Genomic DNA, 24,472 nt, shown 5'->3' with positions numbered 1-24,472 from the left:
ACAAGAGATTTGTCTGACAATAAATAATGAAAACCATGAAGTCATTAAACTATGTCTGTAAAATGAACTTTTACTTATTTTTGTCTGTTTTCACTTGTGTAGTAAAATCAATCCGCATTGCTTTGAATACAGTAAGAGGCCTGTGGTGGCGGGGTGTGGTTTGTGGCTCAGCTGCCAGGGAGGGGTGGTGCAGGGGATTCAGGGGGGCTGTGTCAGGGGGAGTCTGGCTGACACAGCTGGCCACATAACCTAAGCTGGTGTCTTTATATGTACACAGTAGCCTGCTGGGACGGGTGGCTGGAGAAGACTGGAGTTGGCCGTAAGGAGAACAGCCAGAGCGCGAGGGAAGGGGGGGGGGGGGGGGGGCAACACACACCAGTACAAAAGCTGTGTGACACCAAAACAATACAGACACACACTGTAAACTGGTGCTCAGTGTATGTGTTGGGGGCCCCGTGGCAATAATAATAATAATCGTGCTACAAGGCCACTTACTACTGCTAGTATTAATACCGCCTGAAATGAATGGTGCTCATTGTGATTAATGGTTGCATCAAAGTGCTTCTGTGCAGTAGCTTCATAAACATGCTGTGTTGGTTGATTTTTGACTGGCAGAATGAAGTCGCACAGATTCCCAGTAGCTGGACATAACAGGTCATTCTTCGAAGGAGGCGTCTAAAAATGCTCAGATTTTTTGGGGATGTATTTTAAGCTGCTCCCATGGGTGCTGAATGGAGTCAATCTACAACAGCATGCGCACTAATGCTAATCCAGCAGTGCTTAGAGAGCATCACGTCATCACAGACTGCTCTACTGTAATCTCTTTTAGATGGTTTAGCCACCAGGCTGACCTTTCCCATGTGGGAAACACAGCCGAGCATGTGTATTTGTTATGGGGTGTTTTTTGAGGTAAATGTTCCTCCTAAAGAAGTGGACAAGTTTTGATTTTTGTTTTTGCCTGAAGCGATTTTTCATGACCCGCCCAGGAGCTGGAGAAAGAAACATCTGACAGATCTTTTTCAGGTAAAAACAAAAGTGTGGCTTTATGTGAAATGTGTGAACCCTCTGTAATGAGGGTACTCGTTTGTTGTCTTTTTTTATATGTACTAACTACAGTATTCTGTGTTGTCCTAGCCACTGCTTTAAATTTAGAATGAACCCTTTTCCCCCTCAAAAATCCTATTTGTAAGAATTCTAATTGTAGAACTGAGGCATCACTAAAGGGGCTGATTCACAGCTCAGTGAATTTTGTTTAGTCATTGAAAATGGACATTTTTTAACTGTTACATAAAATTGTAACTACTTAATCTGAAAGTCAGACATGCAGCCTTCCAGCTTTCATTAGCAAATTCATGCTCATTGTTTGAGCCATTATTTTTCATGAATGAAAACAAGCAAGTTGACTTCATCTGGCTGAAGAAGGCCAGGCGAGACAGAGAGAGAGAGAGAAACTTACAGAGGCAGAAAGAGGAGAGGGAGGGAGCCTCCCTTCCAAAGTGGCTCATTGCATCATTCATTATTGAAGCAGCTGTTGAATTATGCAAAGCTTTGATATTGATCCCAGGGCTTGCCATATCACTGCAGTCTGAGGGATGGGAGAGAAAGTGACTGAGAGTGAAGAAGAGAGGGAGCAAGTAAGAAAAAGACGAGAAAATTAGTATTAGCGAAAGAGACATGCACACAATAGCAGAGGTGACAGCGGTGAAAACAAAATAAGACAAAGATGGTGCATGAGAACAGGAAAGGGGAAGTTTTCTTTGAAGAACCGAAATAATGCCTAAAGTTGAGAAGTTACTTTTGAAGTTAAGAGAACAACAAGAACACCAAAGCTTCAGAGGGAACAGAGAGAGAAATATTTAGGAAAAGTGTTATCCCTCTGGGAACAGCTTTTTGCACCACGCATCATGAAAGGTGTCCCTAGAGGGCCAAACAGTGTGCGGTCCTAGCACGGCAGCCGCCTAGAATATGTTTTAAAAGCTGAGTCTTTTTATATCAGTGTCAGGTGTACACACAGCAACAGCCATCATGTATCACAATCATGAAGTCGATCTCCAGGTGACTCAAATGTTTTCATTCCTGATGGGTTAAACAAGGTAAAACTCAGTCTGGCTTTACTGCATCAAATAAGGAACATTGATTTTCAAGGCTGAAACACTAGAAATGGATGCACTGTTGAACACCAGCTGTCCTAATGTTTTCCTCTGCATAGTGATTGATCAAACGGACAGTCCAGCTCTGTCTCAGCAGCCCGAGAGATTCTAATTACTAGAAACTCAAAGATAAAGAACAGGAACTTCTGCCAGTGTTAACTAATCAAACTCATACCTCACATTTTAAAGGGGGCTTATTATGCTATTCCATATTTTTTGTCGTGTTTACACTGTAACAATGGTGGCTGCTCATAAACATGGCCAAATGAGGTCAGCATATTTACTAACCAATAGGCAACCTCACAGTAACCCCCACACTGGCTGCATCCATCATCTACAGTCCATGGCTGGACTATTGTTACCAGCTGATATTATGGTGGATACATTAGCATACAGAACATATCTACTGATAAGTAACAAAATACCAAAAACACAAAGCACACTTTCACTTTTAAGCTCTCAGTTTTGATATTTGCTTCAAAAATCCAATATCTCCTTGACTCCTGGTAATCCTGCACAACATTTATAGTTACAGACTATAGCCTTTTGGGTATTAGGAAGCGCTACAGCAAACCTACAGGTATGACTAAGCTGCTTTGTTGCCAAGAACAAGAAGGAGAATCTTTGTTTGAAACTACTGCATTTTATGTATTCAGGGACGTATGCGGCAGTCTTCCAGCTTCTTCTGATTGGTGGGACATCCTGGGCGCGGTCTCGTCGTCTCCCGAATGGGCTGCTGAGAGACATGACCTGATCAAAATTTATTCTGGTGAAAAATGAGTCTAGAAAAGCATGGCATGTGGATATTTAAACTATTAGATAAAACTGGACAGCAAGAGCACAACAAGAGCAGCCAGCTTCTACTGGCATACGCTAAAACCCCCTTTACTGGAGTGTAAATACTGTCATCACTTTTGTAAATAACTATAAGCTATTTTTACTATAGACGAGGGGAGCGAGATATAAAACAGCACAGAGGCTGAGAAAGGTGTAAAGCTCAGAGCAAACGTGAGAGACGGCGTGTAGGCTGGTCTTGCTTGTCACACACGATACATATTCAGTAACTAAATATAAACTCATCATTGTTGTGGGTAGACATTATGCATACAGGATTAGGATGAGGCCTGTTTACGTCAGACCACAGCACTGCAATGTGCACATTTTAATTTTCTATTCAACTGAAGCCATGGAAAATGCAGTTATTAAAATTATTAAAGATCTGTACAATCGGTGGACAAAAATGACATATTTTACAACTCATTCTAAAGCCAGACTGCCATAAGATGCTGGAATGTGTCCAGATTTCTCCTTAGAACCAAGTCCTGCCACTCAGCAGCCCTTAATGCCTCCAGGCAGTGTTGCCAGATCTCGCTATAGAAACAAGCGACCAGCTCTATGAAAACAAACCCCCAAAAAGCCCAACTGGCAACCCACTACACTGTGTAAAACTGAGGAGGCTTTTAAACAGTATAGCTCATTTCTTTGTTTTGACTCATTGTGTTTTGGAGCAGTGTAACCCATGTTTCTTAGCCTCATAGAAGAGAAGGGTGCACAGTTTTTAGTTTTTTTGTGCTTCTCTGTATTAGCATGTCGAATTAAATCAGCATGTGAGCACATATTTCACACTTGCAAATTCTGCAGAATTCCTTTGATACGTCTCAGCTACTTTCTGAGGTGCAGATCTCACTTATTCATGGACTTATAAAATACAAGACTTCTATTACAGGCTTTTATTTTGCTTCCATCACAAAAAAAGTGTGTGTGTGTGTGTGTGTGTGTGTGTGTGTGTGTGGTGGTGGTGGTGGTGGTGGTGGGGGGGGGGGGGGTTGAAGGAGCAGTGGGGCGCCTAATCAGCGCCGTGCCTCTGTTGTTGATCATATCATATATGCACAGCTGATACAGAAAATGCCGACTTGAGAAATAATTTCGCGGCATCGCTTTGGCTCCCCCCTCTTGTGAGGCGCCCCTATGCATTGCATATAGTGCATACCTACTTTTCTGCGCCACTGTCACCCGTCTGAGCTCGGATCCATTCTTTAAGTGCGCTCTCTTTCTCTCACTCTTTATTATATTTTTTTCTATATTTTCCCCACTTACTGGAGCTCATTTTTACGCTGCCTCCTCACCCAGGGCTGTTGTTTGTTTGGGTGAACTTGGTCAACTTGGGGAGCGATAAACAGGAAACGGGGGCTTGGAAGGGACAAACGACGGGTCACTTGTCTTTTGCTTTGTTATGGGACTCCGGGAGAGAAAAACTTATTCATAACCATCTCAACGATCAGCTGCTCACAGCACTGCTGGTATTTGTTTAAACTCTCTCTCCAGTTGATCTTTTGGAGTAAACTTCAATAGTTACTTCCTCCAAACCATCAACATGTCTATTGGCTGTGTACCACGGGCTTTTAAGGTGGCAGTAATTAAACCATTACTTAAAAAGTCATCACTCGACCCAACTATGTGAGCTAATTATAGGCCAATCTTGAACCTTCCTCTCCTCTCAAAAATCATTGAAACTGATCATCTGCAGAGGAATGGTTTGTTTGAAGAGTTCCAGTCAGGTTTCAGGATTCATTGCAGTACAGAAACAGTATTAGTGAAGGTTACAGACAATCTTTTCATGGCCTCTGACACTGAGTAAACAGCACTGCTCCTCGGAGAAGCAGCTGCTGCAAATAATTCAGCCTTTGCACCCAAACAGGAAATGTGACCTTAATTACATGATATAAAAAACAAGACAGGACAAGGCAATTTTTTTTTCTCCAATTGTTTTATTGATATTTGAATGTAACACTTTATTTTCTTGGTCTTTGTTTTTTGATTGCTCTGTTTTGGTCCAGTTCAATTTTATTTATTGAGCCCCAAATCACATCAAGAATGATGTTTATTGATGTGGTTACTATTGTTTTGACTGTTGGGTTTTCTGTGTAATTGTTGTTGGGTCTTTACCTCAGAATCAAAAGCACCTTGAGGTGAGTTGCCTCAAGGTGCTTTATCTTGTGAGACCCTACAATAACACAGAAAACCCAGTAGTCAAAACAACCCCCTATGAGCAAGCACTTGGCGACGGTGGGAAGGAAAAACTCCCTTTTTACAGGAAGAAACCTTCGGCAGAACCAGGCTCAGGGAGGGGCGGTCATCTGCCGGGACCGGTTGGGGCTAGTTGTTAGCTCGGTGGTAGAGAAATCAATGGGATCCTTCAGGATCTTTTAAATAGCTGGCAAAATCTCTTCCACAAAGATCTCTTCTTTTTTTTTGTCTGAGCCTCCTCCTGAGCCTTGTCTAAATGATTGACTTTGCTCATTACATCAGCTATAAATTTTTCTTTCTCCTCCATATTCTTGTCCATGGACTCCTGTAGTGATCTTAGAGCTGCCTGGATGGAGGACCTTTCCTGGAGCCATTGTGATCTTTCATTTTTGAGATCTTCCTGGGCCTTCATTTCTGCTGCTCTCATCATTGAGGTTATTTTGCTGTGCTCAGCCAGGAGACGTGACATGTCCTCCTCCCTCTGATGTTTTTCCTCCTCAACTTTCTTTTGGGCCTGGGCCAGCTCATCTTTAAGAGTCTTATTTTTATCACTCTGTTGTGCCAACAGCTTCTGTGTCTTAATTTTTTGCTCTTTTTCACTTTTGACAGCTGCTTCCAGTTGTTCAATTGTCAGTGAACCACCGGTGTAGATCCCGTCTTTTTCAGTTACTTCTTGATGAAGAGCTGCCTTTATTTTTTCAAGCTCCTTTTCCCCAGCTTCAAGCATTGCTTTCAGCTGCTCTGTTTCTTGGAGCAAGACAGTCTTTTCTGCGTCTAGCTCTGCTGTCTGTCCTCCATTTCCGCCCAAGATTTTTTCTCCGACTAAGTCATAGGTCCCGGCAACAGAGGATGTGGATGGCTGTGGTTCTGAAAGCAAGACAGGCTGGGGTCTGGGACCTGTGGCAACCTGGGGTCTGGGTTCTGCAGCAGCCTGAGGTATGGGTCCTGCGGCAGCCTGAGGTCTGGGTCCTGCAGCAGCCTGAGGTCTGGGTCCTGCAGCAGCCTGAGGTCTGGGTACTGCAGCAGCCTGAGGTATGGGTCCTGCAGCAGCCTGAGGTCTGGGTTCTGCAGCAGCCTGAGGTCTGGGTCCTGCAGCAGCCTGAGGTCTGGGTTCTGCAGCAGCCTGAGGTCTGGGACCTGCGGCAGCCTGAGGTCTGGGACCTGCGGCAGCCTGAGGTCTGGGTTCTGCAGCAGCCTGAGGTATGGGTCCTGCGGCAGCCTGAGGTCTGGGTCCTGCAGCAGCCTGAGGTCTGGGACCTGCGGCAGCGTGGGGTCTGGGACCTGCGGCAGAGTGAGGTCTGGGTGCTGCAGCTGCCTGAGGTCTGGGACCTGCGGCAGCCTGGAATTTCCTCCTTCTGGGAGGCTCTGGCTGGAAGAATATTTTAAATTCTTCAGGGATCTCTGCAAACTGTGAGCTCTTACTCACACCCTGCCGGGTGTGCATCAGGGGTAACCCAAATACAATGCGAGTCACTGATTTATCTTTTGATTTCCTGGATTTTCTGGGCATGTCTTCCTTCTGGCTGTTCTTTTCAGACTTCTCTTGCTTCAGCAGAGGGACGTCTGAAACTAGAACCTTCAAAGAATCCATTTCACCTGCTTCCAGTGTGACCGCGTCACCTGAGTCCTTTGTAACTTTGCTGTACTCAGCTGGTTTCTGGACCTCCTTCTGGGCTTCCATCATCAGGTCTTCAGTTCCTGAGTTATTGTTATCCAGAGTAACAGGTCTGTTTTCACTGTTGCTTACTTTGTTGCAGTTTGTTCCTATTGCGTCCACGAAGAAGGTTTTCTCACTTCAGGTTAGCTTCACTGTCGTTGTGCACTGACTGACTTGCTGAGAGCTGAATGCAGATACACAGATTCTGTGGTCTACTTATATGGTTGGCTCAATCCTTTGATGTGACAGAATCTTTTGATATGTTAGAATCCTTTGATTTTTTAGAATTCCTCTGTCACACGGAATCATGAGCAAACATCATATTTCCATGGCAATGTGGCCAGGAAGAAGCCCAGAGATTAAAGCAGCTGGCTAATAATCCAAAGGTTGTTACTTTGTATCCAATTTTAGATGCTAGTGTTCTCACAGAATTTTCTGATATTAGCTCAAAGGCTGTTCTGAAATGGAATGGCTACACTGTGTTTCCATGACAACAATGTAAACATGTTTTTTCTCCACCATCCATAGTTGTAGTTCTGGAGCTTTCAGTCAGTCTTTCCTACATTCTTCATGAGTTTGCTCTAGTATGTGCATCTTAATTAAAATTAAGATGCACATACTTGTGTTTTTTTGTGTTTTTGTGTGTTTTTTATAGAGCTTGTTCTAATGCCCAAAAGCTTTCTGCAGATTGACACACCGACTAGACAAACTGAAGCAGAATAAAACATCTTCTGATGATGCTTGTGCTGCCTGCCTGTTTTCTGTACTTGCATCTTGCTGCACTCTACCTGGGCATCTTTAAATCCTACCACACAATGTTTTAGACATTCTTCATCTTTTTGTTCTGACACACAAACATTATTTGAATTAAGAATTAAACAAGTTAGTTTTTATGATGGCTTCAATAATCTCAGGCTCTCTGTGTGACTCTGTGTGGCTTGTTAGTCTACACTCTTACTGCCACATACAAACAAGCACACACAAATACAAAGATTACATCAACACATGACCTCATGCCCACAACAAAAGTTTTGGTTCTAGGGACGAGTACTTCCTTTTCTACTATAACTCCCAGTTCCTCCCTCCCTGATGATACACACACTCTGGGTCGATGCCAGTCACAAATTACATTAATTTACATTTACATTAGTTGGACATTAAATGGAAGTGGTGTTTTTATAATATTGATGGCTTTAAGGACAGAGGTGCTGCTTAGTCAAGCTGATGCCATAGAAACATCACTGTCTGTCTGGACAGCCACAGCAAATGTGTTGTTAGTCCTGCCGTGACAAGATGAAATGTTAAAGGTGTTCAGCTCAGCAATCAGAAATCAGCTTCAAAAACCAAACTCAGGATTCAGCATTTTTAAATTTAGTTTTTTATATTTGCAAAAAGGATAATGAAACAGCACACACACACACACACACACACACAAACTCAGCATGACAGGGATAGTCCTTGTGCGCTTACGGCTGCTTTTCGCTACTTTATCAGTTAGAGAATAACAATCAGGAATAATAATCAAAGCATCAATATAAGGACTCACAAATGTCAGCAAATTCCTGGAGGGAGACTGCTGAAACTATCGGAATGGACGTGAGGGAATGAAGACAGTGAACAAACAGGGACAAATATGTTTGCAGCCAAAAAACTGAGCATAAAGAGTGAGGACCAAAAAAAAAAAAAGTCCCAGCTGGCACTGCCTATAAAACACCAGCACACAACCACAAGGTAGAAGCAGCATCAGGTGGTGATAACATCAGGATGCAGCTGGATTTGAGCTTTGACTACTTCAAAGAGTTTGTTTTTGTCAAACACCACATGTAGGTGTTGTTAATCCACTACATTGACGCTGAAGTTTGTTGGGAATTTATTGTAGAATTTACTGAGTTTTGGAGTTTATATTTTTCTTTGTTTCTCCCTGTTGATGTTGAGTGTCCTTAATATTACACACATTTAGCATGTAGTGCTGCTGTCTTGTGAACAGTTGGTTGTTGAATATATTTCTTTAAACAGTATCTTTTGTCAAGTTTTCATTACACAATAGTCACTTTTGTGCCTTGAATCTTGCGCCTGATTAGGTATGAAAACACTAAAACTAAGCATGAAACCAAAAATAAAAACTAATAAAAATGAGCAAAACCACTCTGAAAACAAACTAAAACTAAGTGAATTAGAGAAAAAAAAGTAAAAATGAACTAAAACTAAACTATAATGTAAAATCCAAAACTATTATAACCCTGGTCAGCATCCTGCTTCCACACCATCTACCTGCTGGACACTGTCCAAAACACCATCCGTGTCTATTCTGTTTTATGGGATGTGCTTTGTGTGCTGTATCTTGTACAACAACCAAGAGATCATCGTATATACTGTATATATATATGAATATGAGTGTACTGAAAAAGTGTGCTGGGACATGATAAAACTACCAATACCAGGTGTTGTGTCCAAGCAAAATATGCTTAGTTGGGTAGCTGTAGTGGATAGTGACTAGCAGCTGCCATCTTTGGTGTTACAGAATCTCTCATAGATGATACCGATCATACCGCTGAGCTGCACTGAATTTGTCTCATTCAGCCACAACATTGTTACTGAGATCAGGCACTGTTGGGCTCTGAAGCTTTAAGTATATTTATCTAACAGTGTTAGTATTGGGTGCAGTGGGGTTCTCAGCGCTGCTGCCTCATGTGAGAATGACCCTGGTTTGAAGCATCAGCTGGGGCCTTTTTGTGCTGTGTGGGTTTCCTTTGGGATGCTCTGACTTCTTCTCACCATCCAAAGATCGTGAAAATACGGGTTAGGTTAACTGGTGATTCTGAATTGACAAGTTGTGTGGATGTGAGAATGTGCGTGCTTGTCTGTCTCTCTGTTTTAGCCCTGTGATTGACTGGCCACCTGTGCAGGTTGTACTCTGCCTCTTCCCCTAAACCACCTCAGATAGTCTCAATAAGCACCAGCCTGACTGCGACAAATAAGCTGGATACATGGTTAAGAAAATGGGTGGACTGATATTAAATTTAATGTGTTTAATCATACATTTGTGTGCTGATACTATTTATACTTCCAAAGCAATCTCAAGACCCAGTCTCTTGCAGTAAGTCATTGAGTTAAAGACATTTAATATTTTAGATCCTATTGTGCTACTCACTGCATCTAATTAATCTGTGTATTGTAGGAGAGGACACGGGGCCTCTTTTCTTATTTCCAGACCTCTCTGGGTTACTCTGGCAATGCTTTCAACTGCTTTCTGTCCTGCTGGTCCTTGTTTATTGGCCTCTTCTGCTCATGGTCGTGGGATTTGGGTTTGATAGTCTTTCTATCGCTGATGTTAATTTTCAAACAGTTTTGGTGAGTCACGGTTTTTTCCTGTAGCACCAAAAAAACTGCAGTTATTTCTCACAAAGACAGCATTAACTGACCGAGTGGTGATTCAACTGGTTAAAGATTATGTATAGAGGCAGCCTTTAATAAGCCTTTAATATACCCCACTTTAAACTTACAGAACCAGAAGATCACTTTAAAAAAAAAAAAATTGCTGCATTTTCTGTTTGGAATATTCTGTCAGTAATTGTCAGCTGCTAAATTAAGCATTGACTGGCTACAGATGTTTTTATAAGGGGCTGTGACATATGGCGCATCTCAACACACACAAACACAGCGAACTGCTCTCTCTCTCTCTCTCTCTCTCTCTCTCTCTCCCTCCCTCCCCCTCCCTCCCTCCCTCTTTCCCCCTGCAAAAGCAGTCCACCCACCCACACCGCCCTGGCAGTGAATGAGTTACTGCTGGTGCAGTGTGTGTATGAGCCTGGTGCGCCCCTCCCTGGTAGGAGCGTACGCCGCTGGTCTGTTGTCTGCAGACGGATGTTGCCGCATCCCGGTGCTCTGCGCTCCGCCACCAGGCTGCGTTCCTCTCCAAATGTGCCAAATCTCCTCCTCTGTCCTCCTGTCTCCGCCTGGCGCACACACACACACACACGCGCACCGCCGACGCTCCTCTCCGGTTTCTAGACACTCAGCACTCCGCTAAAGTGGTTCATCACCCATAACGGTACGTAAACTGTTTCTGAAATAGCCCAAACCAATTTATGGTGTATGTTTTTCTTTTTCTCGGAGTTGATTACAACGACAGATTGCGTGAGTGGGATGCTGTGGAGCGACTGCTGCATATGTTGCTTGTTTTTCTTCTCCCCCCCTCAGCTAAGATTTTTTTTTCCTCTCTTTTCCGCACAGACGTGACGTTTATTCTCAAACCGCTGCCTGTCAGTGGGTTTTCGTTTAGTGTGTTTTTGTTGCGTAATTCCAATCAAGCATACATCACCCGGTAGCCAGATATTTACTTTTATGCGCAGTGCTTTTTTGGTGGCGCGTAACAAGGAAAGAGAAATGTCTGGAAGAAATTAGGGCAGGAGACAGCACATAAAGTCGTTAACCAACGGGTCCTCTTAAATCTACCTTGACATAAGAAGAGGCAAGTAGGGTTCAGTCGGGGATTTAAACAAGTCCTTTCCTTATCCAAGTGACAGGATTAATGCAGGTGTTAGAAGAGCGGAGCCTTTAACCCATTTGTAAAAATACACCGTGTGTTTGCTAAAAGATCAATGAAAACCAACACAGCGACCTACTTTTCTTTGGGAAATAAGAAGTAGTCAGAAATGAAAGAGTTTAAAGGGAGATGCAGTGGTCCTGGGGACTGTCCTGTATATGCAGGGACACAGGTTTGAGTCCCTGAAACGACTCTCTCCTGCGAATTCACTGTGACTTGAAATGCATAAACCTGACCAACACCTTACATGCAGGTGATGCAGATGAACCCATTGCCCCCTGGAGACTTGGAAAAAAACAAAAACAAAGACCATGTCTTGTGTTGAGTCATTGCTATGGTTTCCATTTGGCATGCTGGTAAGACTGATGTTGTCTGCATGCTTATGCAGAGCAGGACAAATGACCATGCAAAATCAGACTTTAGAGCACAAAAAAAAGAGATTGAGACAGTGTGTGTGTGTGTAGGTGTGTGTGGGTGAGGGTTATGTGTTGTGGTCACAAAACAACCAGCCATCATTTGTACTTGAACAGATAACCGTGTTTCTGATGATTCATTCATCCCGTTGCTCTGAAACCACCCTTCCCTGTGGTGTCTGTGAGTGTGTCTACGTGCGTGCTGTGGGCTGTCTGTGACGATGACAATTAGTGCCTGAAAAAGCTGTTATTTTTCCCCATTAGTCAGTTTTCATCCTGTGTTATCGAGTTATCATCATGTAATAGGCTACTCCAGTTTCCTGTGCTGTGTTTGGTACTGAATGTTTCCAGTGACTCAGCAAAGGTGGTTCGACCCAAGCTCTGTGTGTGTGTGTGTGTGTGTGTGTGTGTGTGTGTGTGTGTGTGTGTGTGTGTGTGTGTGTGTGTGTGTGTGTGTGTGTGTGTGTTACTGATCTAAATGAGTGTCTGTCTGCATACAGGATGATTTTAGCTCTGTGATCTAAACTGTGATTGTCTGCATGCATGGCTGTGTCTGTAATTACTTTGCAGAATACTAATCCCAATTTTAATTTGGGGGTAAAATTGAGCCATCAGCTTCTCTAATCACGTGTCATGAAAGGTTTCCTCTGATGTGCAGCTTTGATTTTCATTGGTCAGCTGTGCTGCTTATTAGTCGGTGACTTTGTAAGTATGGAATCTGGAGACAACACAGCATTACTGTATATTTTATTTTTGCATTAGTCATGAAGTCCTGCTGTTAAGTAACATTCTTTAAATAGTCAAAAGATGGTTTCTTAATATTGAAGCGATTAACTTGGGGTAACTGTGTGCATGTGTGTGTTGTGTTTCCCATGGATCCATTTTGTTATTGTCCTGCAGCAGCGTGTGTCCAAGTTTCTCCGAATTTGTGTCAACACATCTTCATGGAGACATCTTGTCTCACTGCTTTGATTTGCCAGACTATTCCAAACATTTAGCCGTGCCATTAGGGCTGCCAAACCAATGAGCTATTACCAGGTCAAGTCAAGTAAAGGCACTTTTATGAATGTTTATCAAAACTGGAGCCCCTATTTGATGATCTCAAGAAAACACCAAATAATGGCTCCAGTTTTTCTTATTTTGATTATTTGTGAAGAAGTAAAAGGTGATGATGTTGCCCTGTAAGGAATCCTTCTAAGAATTCCTGAATCAATATCCAGATATAGTTTGACTCCAGAAGTTGATCACTTTTAAGTTGGAATAAGTCCCATCTCTGGAAAAGTTTTCACCTAATTCCACCCATAACTTTTTAGGTATTCCTGCTAAAAGGCAAAACAAACAGACAAACTGAACTAATCACCTCCTTGGCAGAGAGAACAGCTGGAGTTGAACCAAAGTGCTTTCTAGTCAGGCCACATGGATTAACTATCCAACTATCCAGAATAGGTAGTGCAGAGGAATAAGACCAAGATTTACAAGGCATGAACATAAACATAACAGTGAAAATGAAAAACACATGATGAAATTAATGAAATCTAAATCAGAATATAAAAGATCAAATTAAAATTGATATAAAGGAGCTTTATAGCAAGATTATGAATGAAAAAATGAAAATCAAAGAAAAACAGAAAAAAGAGGAAGAAACAAAGTGTGAACTTGGCGCAGGTTGACTAGCCAATGTTGCTATGCAGGGGTGGGGGTGGGGGTGTAAAGTGTAAAACATTAAAGAGAGCCAATCTTCCCAGGAGTGGACGTCCCAGCAGATTCTCCCTGAGGTGAGACCGCTCAGTGCTCAAACTGCAAAAACCCAACATGGCAGCACGGTTTAGGTTTGCAGAATTGCATCTGAACAAATCACAAGACTGCTGGAACAATGTCCGTCGGACAGACAAGATGAAAGTGGAGATGTTTGGCTGTAATGCACAGCACCGCATTTGGCGAAACCCATACTCAGCATACCAGCACAAACACCTCATACAGCTGTCAAGCACCGTGGTGAAGGGGGGATGATTTGGGCTTGTTTTGCAGCCACAGGACCTGCAGTCATTGAATTGCTCATGAACTCCTTTGTATACCAAAATATTCTAGAGTCAAATGTGAGGACATGTATCTGACAGCTAAGCATGGCCAAAACTTGGTCATGCAACAGGACAAAAGAGCTGTAAAGAGGAGTGAGCCAAAATTTCTCCCTAACGATGTGAGAGACTCAAAGAATCATACAGAAAATTATCAAGTTATTGCTGCTAAAGGTGGTTCTACAAACTACTGAGTCATGGCGCGTACTTAGTTTTTCACACTGCTTCTACATTTTGGTTCAGTTTTTATTTGAATAATTAATGACACGGTATAATATGTCATGTGTTTTTGTTCATCTCAGATTGTATTTACCTAATTTTAAGACCTGGTGAAGACTAGATAATTTTTTATCTGTCCTGATATATAAAACCATAGAACCATGACTGCACTTTGACCCTGTATAACTGTGTAATAATAATATAACCTCCAAAACAATATGAAATAAAACAAAACAAAATAGTAGGAAGTACAGGTGTCATATTTGCACCCAAAATATAGTGGAGTCATAGCACAAAGGAGCATAGCATATAAATACTTGAATAAATACAAGTACATTAAACCTGTACTTGAGTAATGTAAGTTACATTCCTGCTGTTCTATCCATGCTCTCATCCAGTGGTGTTGGGCATTGGGAAACACAGTTAAAAGCTGCATAGTTCGAATCCTCAGAGCTTTCCTTAGCCACTGATCAATGCAGTTCAGGAATAGCATACAGTCCTGGCTGCTTTGGCTACCAGTGAATCAACAGTAAGTAGCTGTGGTGAGAGTGCTGAATCACTTTTTGTGACATTTGCTTCACATGATTCAATCTTCACATCCCTCTACATAATTTCAAAGCTTCTACATGAACTCAAAAATCTGTGAGGGCCTGTAAAGAAAATGTAGATGAGTTATCAAATGAAATGAAATGTCCTCACCTTTCTTCTCGTTCTTTTTTACAGATATCCTTTGGTTATTGATGCCGGTCAGGAATACAGCAATTGTTTGAATCTTTGATTGTAAAACAAAGTGTCCACATAGTATTAATGTGTTACAGCATTTCTTGACTCACTTAACAGTTTGCTGCTCTTTCTGGGCAAAGCGGTCAAAAACCAAATATGACAAAACTATAATCGTGCTGTTCAGAGTCATTTGATCAAAGTTGCATGCTGTCAAGCTTTATTCATATTGAGCCATCCCAGAATCAAATTTGCAACCAATAGCAAGTAGGAATTTGTCTTTTTACCCTTCTGTGTCCTTTATGATGACATTAGTTATCAGTTACACACTAAGGCCAAAATCATTAATTTGAAAATTTGAAAATTATCCATCACAGCAATGCTTGATTTCCGATATTCAGATTAATATCACGTAACAAAAAGAAAAGCAGAAATTCTCAGTTTTTGGGATGGAGCTGTGGAGCGTTTGAGATTCGTGCATAAAGAGAGAAGAAAGGACAAAAGACAGACTGTGGAAGAGAGCCAGAAATTAATAATGACTAATGATTAAATGCACAGTGGGGTATAAATAGGTGAATGAAAAAGAAACACTCATAAGAACCCCCCAGCAGTCTAGGCCTATAGCAGCATAACTAAGGAGTGGTTCAGGGTCACCTGATCCAGCCCTAACTATAAGCTTGATCAAAAAGGAAAGTTTTAAGCTTATTCTTAAAAATAGAGAGGGTGTCTGTCTCCTGAATCCAAATTGGGAGCTGGTTCCACAGAAGAGGGGCCTGAAAGCTGAAGGCTCTGCCTCCCATTCTACTCTTAAGTATCCTAGGAACCACGAGTAAGCCAGCAGTCTGAGAGCGAAGTGCTCTGTTGGGGTGATATAAGGTCTTTAAGACAAATATCTGATTATTCAAGACCTTGTATATGAGGAGAAGAATTTAAAATTCAATTCTGGACTTAACAGGGAGCCAAACACAAGGTCAGTGAGGTGGTTAGCACTGTTGCCTCATAGTAAGAATGTCCAGGTTCAAATCCCCCGGCTGGTCAGGGCCTTTCTGTGTGGTGTTTGCATGTTCTCTGTGTGCCTGCATGGGTCCTCTCCAGGTACTCCGGCTTCCTCCCACAGTCCAAAGACATGTTAGGTTAACTTGGCCATAACTGTGAATGTGGGTATGAATGGTTGCCTGTCTCTCTGTATTCATTGAAGTACACTTAGAATTACTTTAACCATTACACACAGTTTACCTCACTGCATGTTTTCAAGTCACTAACTCTTAGCCAGAGGAGAAGGTGCTTGCTTGTTAAACTGTGAGGATTTGGGATTGTGATGGAGACAATGAACTGTGCTTGCTCACGGATTAGCTGCTGGCCAGCTTAACACAGAAGGGAGGGAAACGTCTGGGGGAAATGGATCACATGATAGAGCAAACACCTCATTTATATAAAGTTCATTGATTAAAATCATAGACCCACACATAAACTCACAGCTTTACTCATGTGTGGCACCCACCCACCCACCTTGATCCCATTTAATGTCTCTAAATGGCTTAACTGCTGGCCATTATAAAGCACCCCAAAGCCCCCATGACTCTCCCAGGACCACTTGGCAGAGCCCGAGATGGAGGCCACTGTGATCGTTGACACACTTCATTAGGCCATCTTATTAAAGCATTAGCCGTCTTATGTCACTGGGTAGACGCTCGAATGGGAACATTAGATAGCTTTCCAATTAGTGACCAACTAGATTATGTAAGTGCAGTTGAAATCAGCTTGAACCTGCTTTTTTTTTTTTCTTTTTACAAACTGGACTTTGAGCAATCCTCTTGGGTTGTGGAGTTGTAGAAAAGACCTGTTGTTACTCAGGAAAACAACCAACTCATTTCGTTATGTAACAGAGTTCACCGATCTGCTAATTGGGCTACTACTACCACTACTATTACCACTACTCACTGCAAAAAACCAGCATCGACATTTCTTTATTTTCCCCTCTCTCCTGTCTCACAGCGAGCCATCCAGTTGCTACTATCTGCTCTCCACAGGCCCAGCTGACTTGTTAGAGAGGCAGATGTCTAGCAGGAAAGTTGCAGCTCTGATGGCAGCTTCCATGATTTCTGCAGACACTGAGCCCCTACCTGCTAAGTTCAGATAAGAGCATCCGCTGTCCTCAACTGAATGTTCAGAAATACCAGGACTGTGTTGCATTGTTAGATGGACTGTGTGAACATTATAAAGGCTGTCCAAAAAAACTGGCATCACTCAGCTGCTGGCTCACTGCCATCAGAAAACCTGCCCTGCAAATTGGTTATAGTAGGTGTCCAAAATGTAATTTTTTAAAAGTTATTTTTGGCTCATTTTTCCAGCAGGCCATTGTTTTTTTTCTTTCTTTTTTTTTTTTTAAAGTGCACATTTATTGCATGTTTTCCCCCACAGCATATGGGTCATTCTACCTGTACCCATGTATGTGGAATCAGGCACTATGTGGAACATAAAGAGACACAACGTAGCAGAGATTAATTTAAAAACTTAAGGCTCAGGATAGTTTTCTTTTCAGTGGCCTCACAGATGCTTTATTTTGCCAACCTTTTACATGAAAATTATACTTAGTTCTATCCCAGAAACATTTTTTTTACTTATAAATGGTAGGTTCAGTGATACCAGTTGTGTAGAGGACAACTCACCAGTTAGCCATGCTAGCAGCTCTAGAGATGGCAGCGTGGATCTGAGAGTCCATGACTTTGATAAACATTGGAATATCTTAATAATGATGAGAACACTTGACCTAATGCTTCCCGGAATATAGTGTTGACTCTGTTGTCCTCAGACAATTACAGTTTGATGATGAATTTGCCATTGATTGTTGTACATTGGTGTCATCCTGTAGAATTTGTTCCTGACGTGAGAATGATTAACTCTGGTGATCTTGTGACTTTTCATTATCAGGCCAATTAACTGCATTTCCACCAGTTTCAGGTACTTGGTGCCAGTTATTAAATGTTAGCATGCCATGACACTAAACAAACATGGTGGAAATGGTAAAAAAAATACCTCCTGAGCATCATTGGGCACTGTAGTCTTATTAGCATGCCAGTGTCAGTATTCTAGTGAAAGCAACACTGTGCCTGAGTACAACTTTGCAGAGCTGCTAGCATGACTGTAGAGTCTTTGTGTTGTTGTGACAGAGCCATTGTTTTGCTTTGATTTGGGTGGACATTGGTCGGCACAGAGAACGTCTGAGCGCAAGCAAATATCCAGTGAATGGCTGCATAAATATTAAAACAAGGTGATTAATAATTCACACTGAAGCTGTCTGTAAAAGTTTTATTACCGGTTAACAATTTAAAAATCCTGACGGTGATGTTGTCTATCTGCATTTGCTTATTCGGTATATTCTTTGCATTCTGTTTAGTGCAGAGTGATGTTGAGCCAGTAAGGAATAGATTTATATTTATGAATCGTTGTTTAGCAGTTATGCACGAATCTGGTGGCTCTCTTGTGGGCACTTTGCTGGTCTCCTTTGAGGGAAGAGTCACTGCTAATCAATACAAAGGGTTCCTGACCCTTCGTGACAGAAGTGGCCTCTTTCAGGATGACAATCCTCTCCATTAGATACAAGGACAAGGGGTCACTGAATTGTTTGATGAGCATGAAAATGATGTGACTCACAGACTGAAACCCATATGAACGACTATAGGACCGTTGACACGCCAAATGGGTGGATCACTGTTGGAAGAGTGGTATTCCATCCTTCCAGTAGTTTCAAAGACTTGGAGAATCCCTCTACATTAAGGAGTGACTGACCTGCCTAAACGTTGTTTCTTGTTTCAGTGGACAGTTTTAGTGTCTTATGATGTGTCAGAGCAAACACTGAGTACTGTACTCGTTATTTTGGGGGCATGAAATTTTCATTAACATGCTGAACATCGTTGTTCTACAGCTGAAGACGCTGTCATAAGTCTTATTGTTTAAACCCTTGCACGGCCTAGCTTTGTTTTCTGCAGGATTTAGATATTTACTGCAAAATATGTTTAAAAAAAAAAAGAAGAGTTTTTATCTCTTTATGGCATTTATGTCTGAAATGGAAGAGCTCTTTACCTGAATGACAGCCAGGCACACATCAGTGCAAACATAAAGTCTGTATGTTATTATGCTTGTAAAAACCCTGGGCTGTGTCAGTGATAGAAAAGGAGGAGCATGGAGAGAAGGGCTACTCAGGCGAGAGTCTCGGGACTCGTCGACAACAATGGAGAGAAAGGAGGGGAGGTTCTGGCTCAGAGAATGCAGCAGTGAGCAGTCTTTGCAGTGTTTTTGCACCTCCCTGTTTGCTCTGCTGCTTTTGCCAGCTCTCTGTGCTGCTGGAGTGTTTGACACACACAGAGAAAATGTAGAGTTATGCAGAAATTTTCCACGCTGTGTTTGTCTTACATTTGTCTGAAAAGAGACTGTTTCGACCCTTAGCACAGACCAATGCGACGAACCCCTTCACGATGCCCCCTGCTGTGATAAAAGTGTGTTTTTCTCTGAAGAAAATGTGGTCCTAAGGTGCAGGAGCTGCTTAACCGCCATCTCTGTCTCTGTTTATTTTCTATCTCTGCCTCGTTCTGCTTGAGAAGCTTTCTGTTTTGTTTTTTTTTGTTTGTTTTTTGCTGGCGCGTTCTACCTTCTTTTTTTAATTTAATTACTTTTTTATTTATTTATTTATTTTTTTTACCTGTGCAACCATGTAACCCATATCCCACATTCTTAAACATGCAGTCCACCAGCCAGTCGCTCAGGAACAGAGAGGGTTAACAACCAAGTGTTTTCATCTTTTTGGCTGCGCACCCTGGGGGTCGTAGAGCAGAAATAGAGAGGAACAGATATAGGAAAATCTTATGTCACTTCAAGGTTCATTAAAAAGCTGCAAAGACCGACAAGTGTGAATGACGAAGCGAAAAGATAGCAGAAGACAGAAATAAATATATGAAACAGAGGGAGCAAGAGGGAGAAAAGGACAGTCTAAATAAGAGAGAAACGGACAGACTGTCTGACGGACATCTCAAACAGCAACAGACTGACAGTCAATGACCTGAATAGCAAAAACGGGCAGGGCGAGGCAAAGTTGTCACCCCACAGTCAATTCATGCTGAGAGTAGTCATATTGGTGATGCCATGGTGTCTGTTGCCTCCCACCCTTCTGATGGTGCAGAGCAGCAGTAAACATTGATTCCTCCTTCAGGAGTTGTTCGTCCCATCCTCCATCTCTTTGTCCCCTCTGAACTGCTGACAGAGCCTCCATGTGTGCGCTGCATTTGACACACCCAGTTTCTGGGCGATGTTATCTGTTTTATTTTTGCCTTTATCACAAGCTTGAGCACACCTTTAATCGACACAAGACATTTTCTGTTGCTTCCAGTTATTCGCGTTATATTTTCTTTTGCTGTGTGTAAGTGTAACTGACCAAATTTAGAAAAGTGTTTTCATTTTAATGAAACTGCACTGCAGATAGAAGAAGTTACAGTATGGGTCCGTGTTGAGCTAGATTTGCTTTTTGCCTCATCAGACTTCACTGCATAATGTGGCATTGGGGAAAAAGGAAAGATGCACCCTGAACAGGTTAGAAGTCCAACACAGAGCTAACAACTACACCTACAGCCAATTTAGCCCTGTACAAGTTAACATGCATGTCTTTGGACTGTGGGAGGAAACCATAGAGGGAAAACATGGAAACAGATCTGACCTGCTGGTCCTTGTTGCTGTGAAGTGAGTGCTGAGCACTCTACTGCTTCTCCACCCCATGCTCTACTTTGTGCAGTGAAACAAATAAGAGTGGTATCTAAGAGAGCAAAGCTGGACACGAGTCGTTTCAAGCAACTATTTAGTGAATATGAAAGGACAAAAAAACCCTGCAGTTACCGGAGTGACCACTTGAGGCTGGCTCCAGGATTGTGTCAATAATGCATTATTATTATGATTATGATTATGATTATGATTATTATTCATCCATTTGGATAGTGGTTAAAGTTAGTGGTTGCTTTGATTGACAGGTATGCAGGTGCAGCTGCTTGGGCATCACAGAATATTGGTGGATTTTGTGCCATTTGGAGCACTTATAATATGAGCGTCTTTGAGGTCTACCCCATCCAAGCAGTTTCTGCTTCAGTATTTATGAGTGAAATTCTAGTGTTTTATTAGTCTGCTCATCCAAACACGGTCCCTTCTGTATCCAACCCCCCCCCCCCCCCCACCCCCCCCTCCCATAAAAACAAGGGAGGGTCCACAATGCTGAACTTAAGGCTTCAAAACGCAGAATTCAGAGCCAATGGGAATCACAATGGCTTCACCCATCGTTTATATATAGTCTATGGTTTTCACAAATAAACTGAGGACAAAGTTAGAAGTATTTTGTCTGCAGTTTTCCTTCCTCACAGGTAGCACGTGACAATAGCTAGTCCAGTGTTTTCAGAATTGCTTTGGAATCGTGGAACAGAGTTGCAGCAAGTTGGTAGCACTCCACCTCCTGCATTAGCTCATGCTCCCTTCCACGCTAGCAAGGTGACCAGAAAAACTAGTCTGCGATGCTGAGGGCCCACACGCCTAGGCCTAACCTATAGTAACAGCCCTAAGCCCAAATGCATTGGCTATTTCCTGGAGAGAAGAACTGCGTTTGTGGAGGAGTTTGTTTCCTTACGAGTGGACTAAATTTGCAGTGGTTCAAAGAGCAATGCTTTACTGCTTCTCGTTTATCAGGCTCCTGTATTTGAAGTGAACACAGTGAGTCATTAGACTGTACAAGGACAAGAAACGCTGCGAGTAAGAAATTATGAAGCTTAACCTAAGGACCTTCATGTTGCTGAACATTGCAGGTTTAAATGTGCTTTGCAACCAGGAGATGCAAATGAGGAGGGAGACAATAACTAATGAGGAGCCAGTGTCCATGGCAACCTGTCCTTCACTTAACCCTGTTGTAACGTGAAATAGCTTGACTGGTTTGTTATGTTTCATGAAGAACCTGAAAAAAGGAGGATTAAAAATACTCTGTCACTTTAGAAACGGTTATATTAACTTCAATATTGAAAGTGTTTTGTCCACAAGTCTTGAGTAATTTAAGTCTTTAAGTCTTTATTAGAAGACTACATTTTTCAAATATTGAATAGCCATTATTATGATTTAAATCATGAAATTCTTCTGGAGACTTTTAAACCTGCAACAGAGCTTTAAAAGCCTTGTGTGGATGCAGCTCTGAATCTGAGTTTCTGGGTCCATAAAGAAAGTGGAACAAAACTCTTTTTTTCTTTCATTATTACTTGAATGCAGCCAATAAATAATAGTGGAAGCAGAAACTGTGGGCTCCAGTTTTCTTTCGAGCTGGTCTCGTTATAGATTTGGATCTCCGTCAGCTTGTCCTGGTCTCGGAAAGCTGTAAGATACAGAATCATGTTATAGTCTTCTACCTCGAGAAGCTTCTGCTTGTGTTAGATTGGATCACCATGTGAGTCATCCTCCACCCTGAGCCATCTATCCACAAGGCTGTTGTTTTCGACGAGTTATTACCAAGCAACCAGCCAGTAACTTGAACCTGCGCTGTGGCGGTTTGAAAAGCACCTTAAGCTGAGAGTAAATCCCTGAGGGCCAAAGCCTCTCACACAGGAGCTGCTGCAGAAAGAGCTCCAAACAAATAGCAGTCTATCTGAAGCCAATTTAACAGCCTGTGACTTCTGAATGGCACTTTTTTTCTCCCACCTCTCCATTCCCATTTACTTTCTCTCAAGCTTGCCTTCTCTAACAGACGAGGAAAGCTTTGTCACTCCCGTGCCCTTCATTTTTCTGTTTCCCCACCTTGGAGGATTAAATACACTGTCCTTGTGTGAGGTAAGGTCGCATCGACACATATTTTTCAAAGCTGTCTTCTCGCTCAACTGGATGTGTGTGACGCAGAGCCCCTGTCTTGTGGCATTTCCATGATGGATGAGATGTCTCATCTTGTCAACATATTGCTGACAGCCAGTTAATGATCACTGTGCCTCAGTCCTGACGCCTGAGTGAGGAAGATGAGGAGTGTCCTTTTTAAAAAAAGCTGTGAGCATGTGAGTTTGTTTGTGAATGGGCATATTTTTATGTCAGTGATGAAAAATAAAATGTCTTCACTTGTATTTCACTTGTTTCTGTAAATAAAAATGGAACAGAAGCTGTCTTTAACTATGCTAAAAAATGAACTAGAATAAAAGTACAGCACAAATATTAAAAAAATACTTCTATAAAAACACAGAAGTTTACCTTAATTATAAAGTATATGGTTTAATTCAGTTCAGTTTTATTTATATAGCAGCAAATCACAACAAACAGTCAGCTCAAGGTGCTTTGTATTGTAAGGTAAAGACCCTACAATAATACAGAAAAAAAAACAATCAAATGACCCACTATGGGCAAGCACTTGGTGACAGTGGGAAGGAAAAACTCCCCTTTAACAAGAACAAACCGCCGGCAGATCCAGGCTCAGGGAGGGGCAGCCATCTGCCGGTTGGGGGTGAGGGGAAGGAGACAGGGCAAAAGACACAATGTGGGAGAGAGCCAGAGATTAATAATAACACATGATTAAATGCAGAGTGATGTATAAACACAGAGAGAGAGTGACAAGAGGTGATTGAAGAAATAACACTCAGTGCATCATGGGAACCCCCAGCAGCCAGCTGTATTGCAGCGTGGACTGAACTATGGACTGATCACATGAATGCAGATGTCTGCTAATCAGTGCTGCATAGAGCACACACCTCTCGGACAGGGTGTTAGAATGATAGTGTCATTCATTGTCATTCATCTCAAGTGTTATTTGTTCCAAATTAGAACATTTCTGAGGCTACTCATTTGTGCACCTCAGTATTCTCAATTTAAGGGTTAAAAAAACATAATCAAAGTCAGATTTTTTTTTAAAAAGTAGCCTTTTTTTTCTGTTGAAAATTTGAAGCCATGATACAATTTTGAAAACTTTAAATACAGCATTTGAGTTGAAACGTGCCACATTGTTTTTGTCATTGTTTTAATTTGGAACCCAGCTGTCTATTTAAAAAATGAAAAACAAAACAAAACAAACATCTGTAGTTTTTACTTTTTTGCCTATACGCTAAAACCATAGTCAAGCTCAAGAGGCCGTTCCTAGGAACTGCAGTTTTTTCACTTCAGCTTTGGAACTGCTGCTTGAATTTAACGGGATTTTATAATTCCCAGAGTTTAACATTACAGCACACTCAGTGCCACACGATAACATTTAGGACAAATAATGCAGACATGTTTGAATGGGTCTTCTGTGCTAGATACAGCCTGAACACAAAATGTCTATACTGGGGGTATTTTTACTATTAGACAGCGTGGGGAGATGTTTGTGGTGGCCTGAAAAGGATGGACTGAAACATTTTAGTGCGTTTTTGGCAGCATCTATTGATGACTGTGACTGTGTTTGTGTGTGTGTGTGTGTGTGTGTGTGTGTGTGTTGTTTGAACTTATACTGTTTTCAGCACCTCTTTGGGGCCATTTAGATGGTGGGAGTGCCGAGGGTTTAGCGGTGATGTCATAGTTGGCACACTTTGGACTGGACTCTAAGAGACGATGACACTTTGCCAATATGCTCCTGCTGCCCTTTTCTAGCAGCAGCATTTTCATGCCTGTCCTCACTTTCAGGGTGGTCACTCTGTGCATTGGTC

At 42.0% G+C, this 24,472-nt stretch overlaps 1 protein-coding gene across 1 annotated transcript in view; it reads left to right on the top strand.

The window, feature by feature from the left end:
• Positions 1-24,472, top strand: part of map1ab (microtubule-associated protein 1Ab) — a 90,755-nt gene that overhangs the window by 26,803 nt on the left and 39,480 nt on the right. The window lies entirely within an intron of this gene.

Source organism: Archocentrus centrarchus, chromosome 6 (genome assembly GCF_007364275.1).
Source record: "Archocentrus centrarchus isolate MPI-CPG fArcCen1 chromosome 6, fArcCen1, whole genome shotgun sequence".
In the NCBI taxonomy this organism is placed as follows: domain Eukaryota; kingdom Metazoa; phylum Chordata; class Actinopteri; order Cichliformes; family Cichlidae; genus Archocentrus; species Archocentrus centrarchus.
The sequence above is the reverse complement of the archived record's forward strand: the minus strand, read 5'-3'. Positions and strand labels throughout refer to the sequence as shown.